At 39.9% G+C, this 23,667-nt stretch overlaps 1 long non-coding RNA gene across 1 annotated transcript in view; it reads left to right on the top strand.

The window, feature by feature from the left end:
• LOC125325573 overlaps positions 1-22,809 on the top strand; it is a 58,614-nt gene extending 35,805 nt beyond the window's left edge. The window contains exons 2-5 of the long non-coding RNA XR_007203409.1: positions 4,366-4,503; positions 5,963-6,331; positions 19,134-19,237; positions 22,594-22,809. This is a non-coding gene — a long non-coding RNA (uncharacterized LOC125325573). The remainder of the gene's footprint in view (positions 1-4,365; positions 4,504-5,962; positions 6,332-19,133; positions 19,238-22,593) is intronic.
• Positions 22,810-23,667: the final 858 nt, after the last annotated feature.

Raw genomic sequence — 23,667 nt, 5'->3', positions numbered from 1 at the left:
CAACATTCAGATTTACTGAATTGCCAGCCACATTAGAAGGAGGTGTTTCTTCCAGAGAGCCTAATCCCCAAGATACAGGATAACAGTCTTATGAAGCAATCACAGTAAGTTCCTCCTGGTTGCAAGACACAGTGAATGCTTGTCATCCTGACAGGGTTTTGATTGTTAAGGGGAATAATCAGGTTTTTTCGTGGAGAACACGAAATTTTCATGGAATAACATCCAACCCCTGTTGGAGGTCTCCTTCCAGCCACCTGCCCTCAGAAGGCCCACAAACAAGTATGAATTTCCAGGCTTGTTAAAACTGGCTCAGGTTGTTAGAAGAGACAAACAAAATCTTCACCTCAGGAAATATCATAGAACCATGGAATGGTTTGGGTTGGAAGGAACCTTAAAAATCGTCTAGTTCCAACACCCCTCCTATGGACAGGGACACCTTTCACCATACCAGGTTGCTCAGAGCTCCTCCCAGCCTGGCCTTGAACACCTCCAGGGATGGGACATCTGCAGCTTTTCTGTGCAACCCGCTCCATATCTGGACAGTAAAGTCCATGACTAAATGGCTTTACACAGTTTCTGTCCCCAGGCCTTTGACTAAAAAGGACTGTACCATGTCAGATATATTTCTGGATATACTGGACTGATAACTCTTGTTCTTTGCTTTCGTGCATTGCTTTGGGCATGCTATAAAAATGTTTAACCTGGGTGCCACAAGTGCAGGGAAAACCTGTATGCATATAAAGATGCAACCATGGAATAATAGTAAGACATTTTTAATAGGGTTCACACAATGCCTTATAATAGTGTTGCTGAAAACAGAAACAAAAAGTGATTTTTTTTATCTGTCTTAACAAAATTGAAGACACATTTGAACTTGCAAAGACTTTTTGATATATGAATGATGAATTTAAAATAGGCATTAGAAGCTGCAACCAGGGCTTCATCATCCATCAAACAGACAAACCTGATGGTCTGAGAAGGCTGCCGATTTCATCAGGGTTGTGTTTGTCTGCTTTTTCTAGCTATTTCTTTCTGTGGCCAGTCACTTCTATTTTCAATGATTTGTGTAGTTTCTCTTGTACTTGAAACAGGGAGAAACAATTTCTGCAAAATCAGTGAAAGAAGCCACAAGTGCAAGGGGTCTTGCACTGAGCCCTTTGATTTAATTTTGCCATGTTCCTCTGCCTATGGTCTGCAACATAAAATAAAAACATTTTAAATTGAGCAGTCCGAGTACTCTGTTGCAGCATGTGGGCCACCTGACCAGTTATCCCTCAGGCCCTGACACATAAGCTTCTGTGTTAATAAACTTTGGGACTGTGTGTGGATTGATTTCAGCATCCAAAGCTGAAATGGAAAAAGAAAAATCTTCAGGTACTTCTATTATATATATATATTTTTAAATTTTGGCACTATTTTTTTCTGCCAGAAGAAGATTATAGAAAGAGTTCATCACTAAAGTACAGACAAAAATTCCAGTACAGTCTGCCTTTAAGCAGCTGAAAACTGTGTGGAACTAACCCTCATGTCCTTCTAAACCAAGTCTCTCTAATCTTTCAAATCCGGTTCAATCTTATTATCAACTCACTTGGCAGAATTAATAGACTAAAATGGGCATTTTGCCAAGTTGTTTTTATAACACTCAGTTTCTATTATGCCAATTCAATTCCAAATTATTTCTTTATGAAAATTAATCATAATTAATTAATTAATAGAAGCAAAAAGACCAATTAGGATACAGTTGACTATGTTACAGCCTAAAGATATAATTAGTCTTATAAACATGACAAATGGATATTAAACACGTATATTTACACTGTGACAGATTTAAATCTACATGGCCCACAGGAAATGAGCAACCAAACTCATCCAAGTCTATTGGAAATGAAGGCTGATTCATTTTCACTTTGACATACCAAAAGTAGATGATGCTAAGCAGAAATCTCTTAGTTCTGATTTGGATAAAAAACCATGGAACCTCTTTGCCTGCTCAGCCTGGAATGCCAAATAAATTATAGCTTTCATAATTAGCACGAACCCCCAAAGCAATCGATTATCTACTGTTAAAACACTGTTATTCTCAGCACAGCTTCTCACAGAATTGCTTGGGCCACAGTACAAACTGTTGTGCTAATGATGTTCCAGTGGCCTGAGTTCAGAGCAAAGACATAAGTATGATTTGTACTTATCTGTTGTCCAGGAACCTGTTTACAGCAAAAATACTGTTACCATGCATAGGGATGTAAAGAGAACTCTGATTATTTGTGTGAAAGTAACATGATTTCTGTGGACTTTTCTACAATCTAGTAGACTTAATTCTTCAGACTGGGACATAGCCATTACAAGTTAAACAAAGCATTCTGAAGTGCTTCTAATACCATATGAATCAAAAATTCCATATATATTTACCTAAAATTGCATTAAAACTAAAACATACTGCACTAAGGGACTCATGTTGTTAAAGGATGCAGTAAATCACTGCACTGAAGAAAGAAGAAACATTTATTGATAAAACCAGCCTTGAGATTTGATGTCATTTATCACAAAAGAAAAAAAAGAAAAATATTATCATTTCACTGGGCAGCTAGTTATGTACCTGCCCTTCTTGCTCTTTTGTAAAAATATTATTGTTACTAGACTTAGCACAAGCTCCCAGTGATCTCATGAGGAAACTGTCTCATCTTGAGAGAAGTTACACTCTGTCAGAAGAGATAGGTCAGACTTCTTGTTTTTTTATTGAGGTATCCTCAGTTCCTGCTTGCTGTCTGGCACTTCTTGTGAGAGAAACCAAATAGGTTTGTGGTTTCCATTGGATCAGTCCTGCAATGCTTAAAATACAAACTTTTATTATGTACAGATGGGTAGACTTGTAGGACAACTATCATTGCTATGTCCTGTGAAATTGTAATGGTCTGGGATGGTGACCAAGAATTCTGAGCAAACAGAGCCTAAATGGATCTACATTCACTTATTTCCTTTGTAGTTCACAAACCCTGACATGGGTCTCTATGATGTAGCAGCCACTTTGCTGAATAATGTGTCTGGTATTTCATTATCTTTCCTCCTATCAAAAGACACAAAAAACCCCAAAAAATCCTGAAGATCTACCATTGCAATTTTAATAAAAGCCTCAGCTAGTGATGTTAGACTAAAGTGGTGGGGGAAGAAGGACAGCCTGACCTGTCATGTGCAGAGCTGTACTCAGAGCTGAATGTTTCTGAAACAGTTAAAAGAGACACCACTCCCTCAGAGATTCTCTGTCCTGAACTTAGCTACCTGCTTGCTCTCAACCAAAGCCCATCCCTTGTCTCTATGCCTTACTTCTGAAAGAGTGGTAATATCCATCTATGTAAAGGACAAGCTTTGAAGATTTTGTCAATTAAACACTACATCAGGATGTCCCCAGACTGTATGATGCTGACAGGAGCTGGTTTGAATACCAAAACTCTTATGCCTAGCTCTGCTGAATCCCCTAATGAAGTGCTATGCCACCTTCCAGACCTGTGCCAGGTGATTAAACTCTTTTGGATGTATGGCACAGCCCTGTGCTGCCTGTGGAGACTCTCAATACCAGGACGAGGGGTGCACATAGACTGATGCATACAGGAACATGCCCAGATCCTCATTGCACTTGGATCTTTTGGACTATCCCTAAGAAAAATCAACTTGTTTTTTTTTAAGTAGGTTTGTGGTCTCATGCAAGAACAGTTGCTGAACTGAAGTCATGATCATTTTCTTTTCATGTGGACGTTTAACAGAAGTACTCTAGAAAATAACAGTGGCAACCGACCATTGGTTCTTCTGATCAGTTCTTCTTGGCTAGCTTCTGATTCTAATTAGCACAAAAATGTAATTAGCAAAACTGTTAATGGATTTTTTTGTGTATGCATTTTGCCCACTCACCCCTACTTCTGTCACTGACCTCATCTCAATTGCTGGCAGTATGTACACATTCCTTTTAGCAGATTTAACCATTATGTGTCATGGTCCATTGGGAAGAAAATTGTGTCTCATTATTCTTGGTATTTAACAAAAAACATTTGGAGTAACAACAAACCATACAAACTGCCAAAACAGGAAAGTGCAGGGCTCAGCACACTAGAAGTTCTGTCTGCAGTCTGGATTGAGATGGAGAACTCTTTAGACTGTGCTCAGCTCAGTGCCTGAGATAAAAATTATCTGTTCTGTTCTATCAGTTTGTCTTAAAAATTGGAATTTTGTTTATTCCAGGGATACTATAGGTCTTCCAATGCACTGTCAACTCAGAAATACATTAAACAATACAATCTTGAGTGTCCAATGCAAAACCTGACAGAAATGGTCATTTTGCAGCCTTCTTATTTCTGAAACATGGTTTTCTTTCAGATATACCTTCAGATCTTTATGGTTCACTTGAGGTCCACAGAACAAGCCAAAGCCCATGCCAGAAGTCAGCAGCAGAAGGCCTAAGCACCAAATATCTGCCTCCAGCTTTTTTGAAGAGGTCTGAGGATGACTTTTCTGGTAGGAGCATATCCAGCCAGCACTTGCTGCATGGGGAATGGGAATCTCATGCTTAATGGAAATGCGTAAGTCCAGCCCATGTGTACTTGGGGAGACACCTGACTGTTTTCAAGGATCCAGCCCAAATGGAGTATGTTGAGCACTGCCCAGCAGTACCCCATGCCATAGGCTGTAAGGGTTTTCTGCCACAGGTAAGCCTAGGCACTGGGAATTATCTGGATGGGATCATGCCCTCCCCGAGCAGCAACACCAGGGGTTGGTTTGTCCCTGCCCAGAACATTCCTTTGATGCACATCAGCTGTTTGGAGCAGAAAGATAAGGAACTGATGAAAATTCACTGATAAATCCAGAGGCTGGGGAAACAGGATTTAGCTGAGCTTCTTCAGGATGTTTATTAGAGTTTGTTGCACATAAAGCAACCAAATTATTTCCAAATCCAAGCCAGATATGGAAACAAGTCAGGTGCTTTTTGCGTGGTGCTGCATTTGTAGGAGAAATTCAGCAGCTTCAGTTTGGTGCTGGGTCTGCAGTGGGTGATGACCCTCCGGGGTCTTTGCTGCCTTTGGAGCAGATTTCTGCCCTGCTTGACCGTTGGCGGCCCACAGCTGCTGGTGAGATGACTACAAGCCCCTCTTCCATCCGGACACCTCTCGTAATGGCTATTTTCCAACTAGAAAGACACAAACATGCCAGTGTGATACATCAAAAATAAAAGAAAGCTACACAGTAGAAATTATACACTCATTGCATTCTTTTCGAATTTTTGACGTTATAAACCACAGAGAGTTATTTGCATCATGAAAAAGAGGAAAATATTACCAATCTTATTGCAGCATAAGATTATGCTTCTCTTTTAAGGAGAAGTTTTATTTTCCTTTTACTGTGGACAGTGAGTTTCTATAGTAATGTTATGGGTGAATATTTTTTCACACGTGGAAAGCACAGTTAAACTGTAGGACTCATTCCAATAGGAAGTTTCAGAACCCATAAATAAAAATGACTTAATAATGACAAATTCATGACAAAAACTCATCAGTGCCTGTTAAATAGCCTGGTGCAAATGTAAACTCCAGCTAAGCATGTTCCCAAACTTGTAACTACTAGAATGGGAGGTGTTGTGAAGCAGTTTGTAATTACTTTGCCTTTAATTAACTCTTAAGCTGACATCTCTGATACCAGACTAGATAAAGGCTCATTCTGAGGGTGTAGAATTTTAAGTATTTGACCTTCCTTTCACATAATAACTTTACTATTTCCAAATGCAGATCTTGTCATAGAAGACATAATTGCCAGAGATATTCTGTATATGCTTCCAGGGTATGCCAAACAGGACTTGCTGAAGAGAACCCTTAGTCCATGTCACACTTTCAAAGAGATTTTAGTGGAATATCTTTGGGAACTGACTTTAGTTAGTACCATTCAAAAGTTTGGTCACTGACTTTTTTTCTCATTTGTCCAGAAAAGAGAGACCACTACCCTTCAAAAAGTGATGTCTGAGACCTTACTGTGCTATGAAGAGCTACAGAGACCACACCACCTTGCTCTGGAAAAGCATAGGTGGGATTTGAGAATATCTTGCATGGGTTAGTAGAAGACAATGGGAAACAGACTTCAATTTCTCTAAACCTGTACTAAGCTCTTACTTGGAAATAAGACTGCAATGACAAAGTCACAAAGAATAGCTCTTCCTGCTCCAGCTTTGGGAGGCCAAGGGGCTCTTGTGTCACTGATAAATTTCTTAGGAGTGACAAAGGTGAAGGTGACACACTTTGGCAAACAGCTGTACTGCTTATGTGCTGCTTCAAAGAAGTTGAAGGATGTTATGAAGGTATATGTATGTACAGAGAAATTAATCAGTGTTTATAGACATGGAAGTAGATTTCTGCTAGTTATTTTTAATAAATATGAAATTATTTTAAGAGATTTATGTTGCTATTCATAATACAAAGGAAAAAGAATGTCAATGTAATGACATGATTTAGACACTCATAGAATAGTTTCATAGACTCATGGAACGGCTTGGGTTGGAAGGGACCTGAAAGACCATCTAGTTCCAACCTCCCTGACATGGGCAGGGACATCTTCCACTGGAGCAGGCTGCTCAAATCCAGGCCTGTCTTTCATGGTTCTGTGGTTCAACCATTTACTGACAGACAGTTACTATGGACATTATACCAAAGCTGGAATACCCACACTGCCCCTGAGAAGGAAGCCCCACTGCAGCTGCCCAGGCTGGGTCGTGGTCCTGGCTGGGAAGCAGCTCTCTGGGGCTCTGGTGGGCAGCTGAGGGTGGGCAGCCCTGTGCCCTGGCAGCAGGAATGGCCAGTGGACTTCTGGGCTGCACAAAGAGGGTCACAGCCAGTAGACTGAGAGATAGGACCTCCCAGATCACATTTGAAATACTGGATCCACTCCCACTCTCTTAACCCAGCAGAAGTAGGACCTCCATAAGCCAGAGTGAGTTAAATGGAGGAGTCCAACTGTGGAGTTGAGTGGAGGAGTCAATCTTCCAGGATGGTTACGGGTTGGAGCACATGCCCTGTGAGGAAAGGACGACCATGCACAAGTGAAGGAATCTTCAGAGATGAGATGTTCTCACCTCAGCCTATTGTGCATTTGTATTGGCTTAGCCAATGGAGGGAATCACTCTGTCCACTCTCTCCGTTGTCGTGCCTGTTTGGTCAAGTGATGATGGACATTATTTCTGCTGAGCTGAATTAACCACTGGTTTTCCACTGGATATCCAGTTGGCAACAAGTTGGGAAGGTCCGGGAGAACAACAGGCCTTTCAGCCTGACCTCAGCGCTGGGGAAGGTTATGGAGCAAATCATCTTCAGTGCCATCATGAAGCACGCACAGAAAAAACAGGGGATCAGGCCCACCCAGCATGGATTTAGGAAAGGCAGGTCCTGCTTGACCAACCTGATCTCCTGTTATGACCAAGTGACCTAGTGGATGAAGGAAAACATATGGGTGTCATCTACCTGGATATCAGTAAAGTCTTTGGTACCGTCTCCCACAGCATTCTCCTGGAGAAGCTAGCAGCCCATGGCTTGGATAGGTGTACTCTTAGCTGGGTTAAGAATTGGCTGGATGGCTCGACGTGGAGAGTGATGATGAATAGAGTTAAATCCAGTGGGTGAGTGGTCACTAGTGGGGTTCCCCCACATTCAGTATTTGGGCCAGTCCTGTCACTACTGGCCAATGGCAGCTGAACATGAGCCAGCGTGTGCCCAGGTGGCCAGCAAGGCCAATGGCATCATAGCTTGGATCAGAAATAACGTGGCCAGCAGGACCAGGGCAGTGATTGTCCCCCTGTACTCAGCACTGGTGAAGCCTCACCTTGAGTGCTGTGTCCAGTTTTGGGCCCCTCACTACAAGAAGGACATTGAGGGGCTGGAGTGAGTCCAGAGAAGGGCAACAGAGCTGGTGAAGGGTCTAGAGAGTGAGTCATATGAGGAATGGCTGAGGAAGCTGGGGTTTTTTAGCCTGGAAAAAAGGAGGCTCAGATGACACCTTACCACTCTCTACAACTGCCTGAAAGGAGGGTGTAGCAAAGTGGGGGTTGGTCTCTTCTCCCAGGCAACTTGTGACAGAGCAAAGAGGAAAAGGCCTCAAACTGCCCCAGGGAAGGTTCAGGCTGGACATCAGGAATAATTTTTTCACTGAAAGGATGGTTAAGCATTGGAATGGGCTGCCCGGGGAAGTGGTGGAGTCACCATCCCTGTAAGTGTTCAAGAAACTGGGTGTGGCACTTAGTGCTATGGTGTAGTTGATATAGTGGTGCTCACTCAAGGGTTGGAGGTCTTTTCCAACCTTAATGATTCTATGATTCTGTGATATTTCATATCCGCCATGTTTCATACAGATTTAGCAAAAATTAAAGGAAGTGAATGACCTCTGTAATAATACAAGAAACAAAAATTGACATTGTCAGGGGTTCTCCGTCTTGACATGCCTGCGTGTTTTGGTCTACACTGGTGTTTCACAGCATATGTCTTACTGATGGCACAGATGCAGATATTGCATTAGAGGTATGACCCCGTAGTTCTGTGTTCTGTTCCAGAAGGATGGAGTAGTGTCTGGCACCATGTGAGGCTTCAAAAAAAGGACAAGAGCCCTAACTAATATAAAAAGTTGTCAGTGTAGTCCTGAATCTGATTTCAAAGCCCTGCTGAATCTGGGATCAACAATTGCTCTGCCTGTGATTTTTACATGTTCAACTAAGCAAACAAACAAAGAGGTAAATTACAGTTTTGATTCTCTTCCTCCCTTGAATGACATAGCATCAAAGAGTGATCTGGTTCTGTGGCATTGCTCAGATTCCCTTACTTCTTTGTTTTCAGGAGAAATAGGACTTAGTAATAGCAATAGGTATGCAAAAAAGGAGGTAAGTGAACAGATGTGCAGAGAAAATCACTGGGTAGGAATCTCCCCCTTGGGCTACTAAAGATATTGTATATGAACTCCTCATAAAAGCTCTGCATCCCTTGGCTCTCTGATAGCAATTATGATCAAACTGCAACCAAGCAGCTTAAAAGACTGCTCAGCAGCTGCATTTGCTCAGCGTTCCCAGAGGTAGCCATGAGTCAGTGGAAGCAAATTTAGTCTGTGTGACTTTGCACAGCCTTCTGCTCACAATTACAATCAAGATGGATGGGAGGCACTTCTCTGATTTTTTTTTCCTCACAAGGGGGACCCCTCTAGAGACCACACATGCACTGCTGCAGTTACAATCCAGCAGGTCAATAGCAGGACAGAAAAGTGTGATTAATGAATGATCCAAGATTACTGCCAGTCAGTGCAGTGTAAAGGCATAAAAGAATGCAGAACTATGTGTAGAATTGCCCAAAAAATAGTGTGAGGGCTCAATTTCCATAGAAATGTCCTATTTTTACCCCTTTCTTCCCTATTCTGAACAAAATCTGTGCTACAAATGTCTACACATCTCCCTGTTCAACTCCAATGAGCATAAAAGGAGGTTGACACTAATCTTACCGTTATAATGCCTTTAGATTGCACTAGTGCTACATCTAAACAGCAGCCACAGGAATGGCACAGTACCCTGGGATAGGTACAATGCTGGTTTGAGCCAGACTGAGGGGCAGCAGAAGGCTGGCAGACTATGTTTAGTCAGCCTATGTTGTGTTTTCTTCTGAGTTTTGGGCTTCTGCTCTTGGGCTGGCAGCATGACTAGGAGTTAGGTAGGTAAGTGACAATGTGGGTCAAGACTGACAAATCAGCAGTGCTGATTTAGGGCAAGTGGGTTTCTGGCCCCTAGATCTCATTGTCTTGTCACGCTGGTACAAAAGGAAATGAAGATTTTCTAAATTAACACAAGAAAAGAATTGGACTCACAATGTCCATGTCTCATCACACTGTGCTCTTAAAACAGGAGTTCAGCAGACAGTTAAGCCAGTTTCCAGTGGAAAACAGGTTCAGCATTATCTGTTATTGCTCCATCCCATCTTTTTTTGAATATTTTCCTGTATTTTTCTGAATAACAAGGACAACAATATAGCAATGGCATGTGTCACCCACAGCAGCTAGCAACATTAGAGCTATATCACATGGAGATCATAGTGTTGCTGGCTTGAAGAGTTCCTATGTTTCCTCTCCCTGACATCCCAAAATCTAGATGCTGGCTTGTAACCCTGGGCCACAGTGCACCATATTTCCCGTTACATATTTAGCAGCCTTGTTCCATGTTTCCACTGGGACAATTTCCACTGGTTAGCTGGATAAGCTGCCCAACAGCAGTACTGTGTCTAGATGTTAATATTGCCAGGGAAGTGCATTCCAGGCAAGACAATCAACTGCTATGGAGAACTCTGGGAAGACAGTGGGGGACTAAAATTAATAGTCCTTGGTACAGATAGACAGCCCCTGCTGGTAGCAAGAATGCTGCTGAACATGCTGCTGAACATGCTGCCTTGCTGTTCAGACCTGCCCGTGTCCAATATCCTAAATAAGAACAGTATGCAGATGTTTAGGGATGCTGCTGTTTGGTATCTAAACCTCTCTACTAATAAGTCAGAAGGACTGTCTCCTTGGAAAGGCTGTGATTGCAGGGCCTGAAGGCAGACCTGGGACACCTCTTATTTTCCTGCTGCTGGCAAGCAGTTTAAATCCTGGATTACAAGCTCCAGGGCAGAATCGATATCTTGTGGGACTTCCACACCCCAAGACTGGCTAGGAGTGTCATTGCTACTGGCACCAAAATGGATGAAAAATATCTGTTTGTACTGCAGTCACATATCAATCAGACTGCGCAGGAGGTTTACCCTGAATCTGTCAGTGCTCCAGATCTCAAAAACATCTTTTGTTTCCTGGCCTTTTTGGTGTCCAAGTCAGGAGAAATCAGACTGCTTGGACACTAAATTCTTTGAGGCACACAGAGTAGTACAGTGTTTATAGTGTATCTCCTCAATAAGTAACCTGGTTTATCTGAGAGCTTCAGATATTACACAGTAGCATCCCTCACCAGCTGCCAAAGGGGAGGCTGGTCTCCCAGCTCCTACAGCATGTCTGAAGTCAGCATCTGTCTGTTTCACCCCCCCTGCCGGCTTCCCTGCTTTTGCAGTCTCATATGGGCAGTGGCCTGCTTTCCACAGCAGGAACAGAGAGACCCCTTCTCCAGTGTAGCCAGGAAATCCAGTCTGGAAATTCAGATGGATAGACTGTATAAACTGCTGTCCTATTATTACTGCATTGGATAATTACTGCTAATGCATGTCTTCCTATGGCACAGTGACATCTACAGTCCATGTTTAAAATGAGTATAGAATGTTAACAGTGTCATAATGTTCTACACTTCAGGTCTGCTCTGCTTGAAAAGAAATGCTGTCATTGCCTTCGATGTCCAAGTTCTGTACTGCAGGATGCTGACAACGCAGTGTGCTCAAGTTCTGGACCAGTAGGACATGAGCCAGCTTCAGCCTAAAAGCTCTATGACTTGTTATTTTCATCCTGCATCTGCCTTGTGACTACATTTTCCACAATAAATACACAAGCAGGCCCTTCTTTTCTGTGTGAGTGCAGTGATGCTGAGCTCTTGCTAATGTCTGTAATGTGTCTCAGGCATTTAGCCATCACTTTCAACCCCTGCTCCTTTTTGTTCTGAAGTGTTTACAGGTTGTTGACCAAGGCAGCCTAATTAGATGTGTTTTCTTGGGGTGCTTACCATTCCAAGGAAACTTTTTTTTACTTCCAGCACTCCTGAGACAAGTAACCTTTCTTTGAATGACTTCCTGCATGAACTTTTCTTCCCCTCTTTCATCTGTCTAAACTTAACTTCTTGTCCTGTTTATTTAGCATTAACCCATCAAGCTGGGCTTTTCCCTAAGTTGTTCTGAGCCATCTGTCATGCTTTTTGTTATGTAAATACAAAGTCAGATCAAAATGTCATCTATGTAAACTTCAGCACATTGATCTGTTTAAAATATAAATACAGAGAAATCTTGTGGTTCAGGTGAAACACCTGGAGCTGAACCAATTCAGACCATGGTCTGAGACACAAACAGCGATTATGTCAAAACAGCTGGGTATGGGAGATCTTTGCAGACCTTTGGTCTGGGTGCACTCTCCATCTTTCTTCTTACCTCGTATCAAATTGAAGTTGGGAAAGTCAATATTTTCCTCACCATCTTCCAGAGCTTGGTGTCTCACAGGTCCTAACATCAGGGAAATAGATACATGGCTTAGGAATTTCCACAGACTGAAGTTGTTTTTTGAGAGGCAGACAGTGTCTCCCAAGGGAAGTGGTGAATGAAAACAAGTAGGATCTATTACTTTCTCAACACACCCATTAGACCCATGCTGATGCATCAGGCGTGGATAACCCATGGACGTCGATCATTTGTCCTGGCATTTCTATCTAGTTGAAACCTGAATATGTATTTGGTCAGGCCTATTTCCAGTAATTGACTAAGCAGAATTTAGGTGTTTTTTTCCAAAATGTGTGATGATGATGCTCAGTTGCTCCCTGACTTCTCAGGGTGACTAATTTCCAAGAGCATCTTACATTTTGTCTGGACAGCCTAGCATAATACCTTTGTACACTTCTGAATCGTTTTCTTGAAGGGTCTGAACAATTTGACATCTGAGTCAAATCTCAGCTCAGTCAGGAGCCAGAAAGCAGGCACCCCTCTGCCTCTGTTTTTGACATGCTCTGTTCTGCTGTGGCTCTCAAAATGCAGCAGAAGAAATCATTAAGAATGGGCTTAATGCTCCATGAAATTGTATATGCTTTCTTTTTAAATGGTGATGGAGCTGCCTTTGCCATGCTATCTAATTAGCCTGGATGTCCATGGAAGATGGAGGAAGATACTGCAAGCATTCAAATTTTTGGGCTACCCGAGGCAGCTGCCTTAGCCATAACGCAGAGTACTCAGGGTTCTCATTTTCTTTATTTGTTCAGAGAAAGGGTTGTCTTTGGAAGTCAGTTCACCTAAGACAGTATATGTCCCTTATCTTTTTCTCCACTCTGTGCTATCCCAAGGCAAGGATCTCTGCAGCTTGTTTTGTAGCTTCAGGATGAGGCCCAACATCTTGGAGACATAAACAGCCTTTCCCCAATCTATTCTAGTAAGAGTTTCTCTGCCTTCTACAAGACATTATACATTTTTTCTTACTTTAGATAGCCCCTTCTTCTTATTCTCCAGCTCTTGCCTTCAGTGAAAAAACGAACTTCAGATTCATTCTAAGCCAGAGTGTGCTGTTGCTGTGGCATTCCACTGAACCACACTTCTTAAGATCTGGATGTTTAGTGTTCTTTCCCTGTTAAAATGACTAGTCCTTGTGCTATGCTGCCTTAGACACGTTATATAAATACATGTTCATTTGCTTTCAGTGTATTGACACGTTCTTCTGCTATTTCTGCTTTCAGCTCTTGTTTGTTGGGCTACAATCTTAGGAAAACTTCAGCATTCCTGCTGTTTCCATCTTCCTTTCCATATTCTGCATGGTGAAATGCTATCTGTAATCTCTTACAAAGCTGATAATTCATTCAAATTCTTGCATCACCTTCCAACATCTATTTGTCTTGACTTGCAGAGTTTATGGAAGAGCACCTGCTCTTGTGGATTGTGATTTTAAGAGTGAGATTTTTTTTCCCTTTTTTTTTTGCCTTGGGCAAAAAAAAAAAAAAAATTTCTCTTACTGTCAAGTAAGACATTTTTGAAGTCCAGATGTTGTTTGTTTAGAGTCTGAGGATTTTATTGTTGGGACTTAATCCCTCTCCAAATGGTAAATTTGGCTCTTTCATCTTGGAGCATTCTCAAATTGTGGTTTCAGTTTCTGTTTGAGCTTTACATACATAAATGCTTTGTTCTCTTGTGGGAGACACAGCTTCTCCTGCTGTCTTCTGCCACGGCATTCCCACCCAGCATAGGAGGGCCCCATTTTTCCTGCTGCCCACGGCCTCCTGGTGCTATGTAGATTCAACATGGGGGCTCTTCTTCACCTCCTGCACCCTGTTTTTCCAGTGCAGCTGCAGAGAGGCTTCCCCCACTTTTTCACTTCTCTTCTACCTATAAATGTTATTTGTAGCTGGGTCAGGCCAAATTACCACGCTAATGATTTTGGACAGTGCCAACATTTTCACTGTGCTCTTATCTTACTTTAAGAAATTAATCGCTGAGAAAAAATTTAGAATATGTTAAGAAGCTTTTGGAGACTTGATATTTGAGGAGTTTCATTACCTTCTAGAGCAAAGGAGGTAAAGAAAGTGGTGAAGGAGGAGGAAGGAGAGCTCTTTTTTTACTTTTCTTTAAAGGTTTTTGTTCTGCTGTATCGCTTCAAACAACCACACACTGTTGATCACATCATAAACTGACATGATAACATTTTCCTTCTGGTTGCTCAGGAAAGCATTGAGAATACCTTCAGCATGACTTAAGGGATGTGCAGGACTTAGTGTAAAATTTTTAAGCAATAATACTTACATTTTAGGTAGACATAGTTAATAATAATTACAATAAACACAAAATATGGTGGGCAGGGAAAAATGAAATTTAATCACAAGAAATATTCACAGAACTGTGTCACTGTACTGCTCCTGCAAGATTCTTATAAAGTGCAGTGGATTTTAAATATTTCCAAAAAATCAGCTTGTCCAGTCTTTCTCATTATCTGAGTAGTTAAGAATCTGGAGCCAGATGTCTTGAGGACAGAAATTCAGAAAAAACAATACATTGCAGAAATTTTAAAGTTCTGAAAAGATTCCTTAAATACTGTGGCTGTCACAATTTTTTTGTTTAATTACAAAACATACAACAATCAAAGACATGATAAAATAAAGCAAAATGAAGGAAAGCTTTGCTTCATCTCCTGTAAAGGAGATGAAAGATTAATGTCAAAAGGCAGGTGCCTTCTTAAGCAGGGTATAAATTGAGTTTTGGGATCAAGGATCCAGTTTGGATCCTAAAAATCCTGGAGGTTATGATTTAACCCTATATATTGATTTTTATGAATGTTTACCAGATCTGGGGTTGGACGTGATTTGAAATTAGGAAGATAGAATTATAAAATCTGTGGAGGCCACAGGCCCCTAAAGAGTGGATACATCATCTACACCACAGGTATTAAAAATTTAGTGGGACAGCCTGCAGGATCCTATCTCTTGTCTTAGCTGTGCAAAACTTTACTGATGTTAATGTGTGCCATTTGCCTTAGGAGAGAAGTTCTTCCACTATCATCTGTGTGAGTTTTTGCACTTCAGTTTCAGGATTTGACAGGAGGAAGTCTTACACTATTTCTAGACAGTGCTATAGGAAAGTTAATCTCTTACTGGCAATTACGTCGGAATGAAATTTGTATTTTTGCTGTTCCCCAGCTGAAGCTAGTGGCTTATGGTCTGGCCTTTATTAGTTCATACCAGTAACGATAATTTCTCTTGGGTCCCCAGTGAAATTTTATAATGAAAGTTAGCTATTAAAATGTCAATCACAACTTGCTCTTCCTAGGAATCTGCTCAGAGACAAAAGTGACAAAGAAGCAGAGAAAAGCCGAGGGTGCACAAGCTTGAGTTTGAAATTGTGTCTTCGTGCCTAGTGATAGTAGACAATGGATTTTGCAAATTAAGAAATACATGGGAGAATATTACAGAGAAGGGCATTGTTCCTAGAACTCTTAGATTTGAAGATTTTCTTATATGAGTTTATGTGTGGTAGGCCAGGCAGTGAAGGAGTATAGTTGTTCCTATTCCAAAGCCCTTGTTAGACAAGGAGGAGACTACAGAGGTTAAGAAACATGACCTAAGAAAGGGGGAATAAGGAAATGTTGTTCAAATTCTGCATGCAAAAATGGTTAATGCAAGAGTTTCAATGCCATCAGACGTTGAGGCAAAGCTTAGTAAAGGACTTCATGCACTTCAATGACTTCAGAACTTCCTCAGAAAATAACTTTTGAACAGTATGGATACTTTCTTTTTCCTGAAGACAGATATTAATTTCATATTAACTCAAACTTTGAAACACTTCAACATAGAAATCATTATAAACTGTACAATAATATTAAATGCATATTTCATCCCTAAATTCAATATGACATTTCGATGTAGGTAAGATTAATGTTCCTGTAGAACAGCTAATCTGGCAGATGGGGAGAAGGTGAAGCAAGTCAGGCTGACAGGAGAGGTCAGAAAATGCTGGTTTTATCCAAACGAGATATGGTGCCCTGATGATGTTGTACACAACACTCCATTATAATATAAACAGCAGCTATCATCACTGGTTTTCTCTGCATTTGCTTTATGACTGTTCCACACTGGGCAGAGAAACAGAAGGTTGGCTTATGTTTGCTTATTATAAGTCTTTGGTGTATCTAGGTTTTTTTTCCTGCTGTCCCATAAGTTCATGAACTTCTCTGTTTAAAGACTCTCAATGGAATGCTGAAAAACTTGATAATTTTCTTTGGGGACATGTTTTCTAATACATAGTTTAACCATCAAGTTTTGCTCTGTAGATGACAATTTACTCTTGGAAGAAGACCTACTGACTTTACATTCCAACAAGCCAGTATGAGGTAGAAATGATTTATTTCATTCTCTGAAATCATTATTTAGGACTGCAAAGTGGTTTTTTATTTGTGTTTCTATTTGTTCTCACTGTCCCTTTAAAATGCATATTTTTCTGAGACATAATTTCTCTTCTGGAGTTAGGGAATCTCAAAAGTTCTGAGAGCAGAAAATTAATCTGAATTTGTTATTTTTTTTCTTTGTTCTGCTTTTAAAACAAAGTTTTAATTTCTTTTGTATTAGAGTGTTTCAAAAGATCCTTGAAAGTAGAAATTAGGTATCAGAAAAGAATAAGCTGAATTTCAGAAAGAAAACTTTCTATAAACTTTATAAAGTCCTCTGTTCTCTGTGTTTCATAAATAATTCTTCAATTGAATAGAAATAACTGAACAAGTGTTGAGTTTTTTATTTGCCTCATTTCAAAAGTTTCAAAAATACAAGCAAATTTTTAGCTAGTTCTTAATTAAGTCTAAATCTGCAGGGATTTTTTGCCTTAGCTGAAATATTGGTGCCTCTGATAATGCAGCATTGCCAACCTAATCTTCCCAGTTGATGACAGTTTCCAGATGAAGGACATCCACACTTATAAATAATTTCAAATTAAGAAACCAAATTAGCTGCCTCTCATGGTTACTTAAGGTAGGATGAGACATATTGTCATATTACATTTCACACTTCACTTTTGCTCTGAGACTAATTTCTAATTTTGAAGAAAATACTTCTAAGAAGCAAGTAATCAAGCTTTTTCTGTGTCATGGCAGTTGCAAGGAAATATAAATTAGTAAGAAATTCAGGACATCATGAAAACATGACTGATCACTTGTTAATGAGTACTTTAGAAAAGAATTTGTTAATAAAGATGATACATGAAGAATGTAAAGCAGAATACTCTCATATTGATAGGAAGTGAGGAGTGGAGCAGAAGTCACACAACACCAAGCTAAGAAAATTTTCACAGTGATTTTCTGGCACAACCTGTGATTTCGTTCTCTCTTTGCCATCATGCAAGTGATAGGAATTTTCTTTGTCCTCTTTGGTGAACATGACTTGTGACAGCAGTGTTGTTTTCCAACTTTAGCCTTCCCAACAATACTAAGACAATCTGGCTCCTTTTCCTTTGGAGGTGTCATGAAGGTGACCTCTTCAGAACTAGACAATATCTATAAAATTTATAAATATGTCTAAAAAGTGATTAACATTTTGTAGTTTTAGTTCTGATAATCCAATAATTCTAGTTTCCCCATTCTTTAAATTACAAATACTAGGTTTCCTTTAGCAGGGTGACAGGAAAGATTTTGGCAGGTCAAAGGAAGCAGCTGTTGAACCATATGCAGTCAATTGGCTGATCTTTTTTTAGTCCTACAACCCAGTAAAACTTTAAGGATTTACCTGTTGTGTAAGAGATTTTATGTACCATTTTTGAGAGCATGTAACTACTTTTCCTAGGCTAATATTTGACCCAGTGATTGTTTTCTTTCTCTCATCTGACGTTGATATGAGCCAAACAAATTTCGCTAGAATATTCTGCCAAAGAATTATTTACATTGAATCATGATGCTGAAAATTTTGCTTCAGAGTATCAGTACAGACTTGTGAATATCATGGTGCTGTAATACCATGACTCTCCAGCTTTTCACTTTCGTGAGACAACAGGATTGTTCACCAGACTGGATTATTGCCCACGACTCCTACAGTTTTATAGGGCAAAAGTGCAACACTGAGGTCAAGCAGCTATCACTTCTAACAATCCATTTGGTACCAGTTGTGTCTTGACTTTGATTTTCCCCTCATCAACTTAGAGAAAAAAAGGTAATGCAGAACTAAAATTGTAGGCCACTTTTAGAACCATAGACACAAACTGAACACTTTCAAAATTTCCCTATCTGAACAAATAATCTAAGCATCTTGAGAAATTGATTAGGTGTAGAAGGAATGAAGAAGCTTTATAACTGGAAACAGGAAACACTCCCAAAAATAGTTTAGTACAAGGAATGAAGTTTTACATAAATTTGGCCAAATATTTAAAATTCTTTTTACTAGCAAAAGTCAATGATGATGGAATTTTTTTTTCTGATAATGGTTTGGAAGAGTGAAACTGGACAATATGAAAGACTTTGGATGAATCTCTCTGTTAAGGTCAGGCACTCCATCAGTGAATTAAAGATATTCCTTAAAAAATGTTGCTTGGTAGAAATGCACTTTGTTCTTGGGAGTCCAGTAGAAGTTTTAGTGTTAAGAGATGTGTTTGGGCATAAATCCTGGGATTAAAACAGAGAAGGCTTGTGGCCATAGGCTTGGGGTCACTATAGGCTCAACCTATAGTGACCCCAAGTATAGATATCCAAGTATACATATAGCCTACATGACAAAAATGAACTTGTTATTGAAACATATGTAAAAATATAGTGCTAACACCTAACTTTCCCATCTCTTTCAGTCCAAGAAGAGGTTTACAGTGCACCTGCTAAAGACAGTTAGTTTCTTGTATTTGAAATGTCAAGGGTCCTTTCTACGTCCTGAATATGACCCTTTCTTATGTTTCAGAGCTTGATTTTTTTTAAATTTTGACCAACAATTTAAAATAATATGTTTTCCCTAATTCTGTGCTTTTTAGACATAGTCTCTAGCATCATCAACATCCATACTGAAAATAAGTGCCATCTTGCTTTGTATTTGTGGATTCATTTTGAGATGGAGCTCTGAAACAATGTTTAAAGGGTAAGTATGACACAACTGGAAATCATCTGTGAAAAAAGTCTTGTTGGTACATGATGAGATACGGCCTAATGACTGGGTTTCACACAAGAATTTTTCATGCATTGCCAGTTTTGGAAACCTTAGCTGACAGAGAGCTTCCTTCTTGAAGGCTCACTTGAAATAGGTATGATTACTTAAGGCCATTCAGTGTGAATAAAGGTTTCAAAGTTTAAGCTCTCTGTTGTGAAAATGGGGAGTGTGGAAGGACAAAATAAATCTGTTGGAGGAAACTGTATTTGGCTGAGTTAGAGTGGTCAAAACAAGGTGGCTTTTTTCTGTTAGGGTTTTCAAGAGCAGCATCGCTAAAGAAAATATAGTTGAAGATCCCCTCGCTCTGCATTATTTTTGACTTATGCATAAATAGATATAGACAATTTAGCCATGAAACTTGCTTTTCCATTCAAATTTGAAGAAGAACCCTTTCCATCTGTTATTTTCAGCTAGTCTTCCTCCCCTTCCCTTCCAAACAGCTCTTTTTTGTACTGGTGTGTCAAAGAGACAAGTAGAAAAGAACCCAACTCTGAGTATTGTAAAAAAGCATTACTCTCATGAGCTGAAAATTAGCATTTGGATTTTATTTCTCCTCACATGGTTGGTGAGAGTGAGGAGACTAAATAACAGTCATTAGGGTTAAGCATGTTTTCTGTCATTTTAATGCAGCTATTTCTCAAATCTGAATAATGAGTTGGTGTACCTCTGCTTGTCTACTGTCATTTGACCCAACTGGAGTGTGAGATGACTCAGAAGTAGCACTGGTTTCAGAGTATTTATATAACTTGAGTACAAGGAGGTAGAACTTTATTCATGCAGTTGGGCAAGAAAGGTGTTTCTGCACTGGTTGTAGCAAAGACATGAGGTATAAGATCATGTAGGTATATCCTGTACCCTGAATGGCCTGACTTGCTGTATCCTTGGTTTTACTGGAATAATCATCACACAGTATTTTGATGAGGAAATGGCTGCAGCTGCTTACTGAGAGCTGCTGCTCTGCTATGTTTCTTCAGGCACCCCTGAATCAATGAGAAGAGACCATCTGAGACCATCTTGGCCCTGCCTTGTCCTCTACCTGGTTCCCAGTTTGGAGGACTGTAAGACTGAGTTTAGTACACTGAACATCACGATGCCAGAGCACCTGGAGTCACCAGGAAGTGTTGAACCACATTCTAACTAAGCTTGTTCTTTGGGGGTGCTACCCTACTACCCTGTTTTAGGTTATAGAAACAGTGATCTCTGCTGTCTCGACTTCCTCATAGCCTAAATGTCTTACTATTAGTGTTAACCAATCCTTTTATGTTGGGGCACAACCTCTTGAATAGTGGTTTTTATGCCTGGTTTGTGCAATATTCTTTTTCCCCACACAAACTGTATGCTGGATTTCAAGCTCAAAATATTTTATCCTTTTACCATGCACAGCTTTGATTTCCCCATGAGTAAAGCTACAGACTTTGTGTAAAAAAAAAATGCAGTGATTTTTGGGAACATACTTCATACCTTTCAAGTAATGTGAATCCTCCTTAATGTCATCCAGAGTACTTCAAAAGTTGTCATCCAGAAAATTTCTCACAAAGTCTTGATCATTATAGGTGAGTTTTCAGTTCCTGGATTGTTACTCAGCACCCTGGAAGCCTGAACTGGAAAACATTGTCCATGGCATGGTGTTGTAACTGATGCTGAAACTGGGCATTATTTTGCTGTGTTCCTGGATTTTTGTTGAGCTCATGATTTTGGTTCTCTGCAACCTGCAAAATTTGTCCTTTTGTGGTAGTTGTGGGAGACAGGGGAGGCCAAAGTTGGGGTTTGGGTCTCTGGCGGCTCTTGTGACTGTAACTGTGTAGCACTGTCCAAATTTTCAGATGAAGCAATCATCTAAACAAGAGGGAACTTGTTGCAGATCAGCAGTTAATATGCACATTACAAAAACTGTAAGACCTGAACCCAGTGGTGAGACTCCATATGATCCAGGTCTTTTCTCTTTTGTTTGTTAAGATTGCTGTCAAAGCCATTTCTCCTGTCCTGACTAGAATCACAAATTGTTTAGGATGGAAAAAACTTCTAAGATTGTTGAGTCCAACTCTTAATGCATGTCCACCACTAAATCAAGTTCTGAAATGCCACATATATGTATCTTTTAAATACTTCCAGGTCTGGTGATTCTACCACTTCCTTGGGAAGCCTGTTCCAATGTTTAACAACTGTTTTGGTGAAGAAATTTTTGCTAACACCCATCTAAACCTCCCCTGGTGCAACTTGAGTCCATTTCCTCTTGTCTATTACTTATTCCTTGGTAAAAGAGACAGACAGACAGACAGACAGACAGACTCCCCCCTTGCCAGAGCCTCGTGTCAGGTAGCTGTAGGGAGCAGTAAGGTTTCCCCTGAGACTCTTTTTTTCCTAGACTGTTTAGCCTAGTTCCCTCAGTATCTCCTCATAAGACTTGTGCTCCAGACTCTTCACCATTTTCCTTCTATGGACACACTCCAGCACCTCAGTGTCCTTTCAGTAGTGAGGGACTCAAAACTGAGCACAATATTTGAGGTGCTGCCTCATCAGTGCCAAGTACAGGGGGAGAATACTGATGAGATAGAATGAAGAAGTAAGATTTTAAACAGCCACAGTGAAAACTCCTTGATGAGCAAGTCAAACAATGAAAAAGCATTATTCATGTCCCAGGAGAAAGTCAGAAAAAAAAATTCAAGATGCTATAGCATTTAGTTGTAGAAAATGAGGAAATGCTTAAATTGCCAATCAGAAATACAAAAGGAGAAGAAATGAGACATACCATTCTTCTTGTTTTAAGGATCTTTTTGTGGTTTATATTCTATTATATATTTTATATTTTAAAGTTCATTAGGAACTTTATTAGGAATCAGCATATGGTTGAAATATGCTCTGATTCACTACATAATGAACATTATTTTCTTGTTTTTAATAGTGACCTTTTAATTTTACCATTTAGGGACAAACTACTGGTGCTAGGCTTATTTGGGGATTTTTGGGGGGTTGGGGTGGTAGGGCTTAGTGCCTGGATGGCATACCCATAGTACCTACTCTTCCTTCTGTTATCTTTTGCTCTTTGCATTGTGGTGTCAGTGGTGTGGTATTGTAGCACTGTATGAAGCAGAAAGCTCTCCAAGAGTACCCACGGTAACAAGAAGGGGTGTATTTTCTGTCTGGTTTGAATCAGCATTTTCTGTAGAAAATCCGGTTTGTCTGCTGTATCCTGCCAAGCTTTTAAAGACATGATGAAAAACTAAGAGCAGAACCTCATCCTCGTATGATAGCCTTATTCCAGCTCTTCTCCCTCAACTCTTTCTCAGGTGATATGGTAAAGCTACAAGTGAAGAACAGGAAGATTTGTTATTCTGACCTAGGAGACATTCATGGCTTTTTAGAAGATCTAACTAGGTAAACACTGCGTTGGTATCTGGGACTTTGATCTTGAGCCTAAAATCCCATGGACGAGTTACAAGACTTCCAAAGTAATAATGGTGCTTCTTTTGAAATGATGGATCACACCACTGAAATGGAGTGGGAAGGAGGAAATGAATAAATTTTCATTCATATTTATTTAAGCTAGAGTTTTTCCTGATCACATTTTGATCCATATCTTCTAGCAAAGATATATCAATGCCTTTTTTCTACAGCACTGCTGATATCATCCTGGATGATGTATAGCAGCTCTACTTCTCGCTTCTCCATGATTGAAATGTAAAACTACACTGAAAATCTGTGCCTTGTAATAGCTACATGGAATGCTTTACCAAACTGTCAGCAGGAAACACAAATGTTAACACTGTAGTTATCAAAGTAGTGCAATGCATTGACTGCAGTATGTATTTTAAGTGTGATCAGATTTTTTTCCCATTTTCTGAGTGGGGTTTCCTGAATACCGTAGAAGAATCTCCAGGTCTAAAATGAATAAAAACAAAAATGGGAACAGGGACAATTTCTCTCTTCGAACTGATTTCAATGCATTAAACACACTTTTACTATGAAAGGGACTATTATACAGCCCTAAATTCAAACAACTCGGTTCTTTCATTCAAATGATTCTCTGTATCATGCTGAAATAATTACAGAGCTTGGTCACTGCAAGTCACATCCTTAATAGGTGGCAAGAATAACCACATTAAACAGGGATATTTTGTCTAAACTTATTTATCTCTTTCCAGACTTCCTAACTTCTTAAAAATCTTATTAAACACTAGATTTAATGTACTTAGCCTAATCGCTATCTCCAAAACATTAAAGAATGCCTGTTACAGACAAAAGAGACCAAATTAACTTTTCTCATATTTTTTTTCCCACTTTTTCTACTAAAATTTTTTCTAGCTTCTTAATTGAAAGAAATCCCTTATTTTGTATTCTGTTGCAATTTTTAAGAGGAGCAT

This window comes from Corvus hawaiiensis, chromosome 4, assembly GCF_020740725.1.
Source record: "Corvus hawaiiensis isolate bCorHaw1 chromosome 4, bCorHaw1.pri.cur, whole genome shotgun sequence".
Lineage (NCBI taxonomy): Eukaryota > Metazoa > Chordata > Aves > Passeriformes > Corvidae > Corvus > Corvus hawaiiensis.
This window is presented reverse-complemented; position numbering and strand designations above follow the sequence as displayed.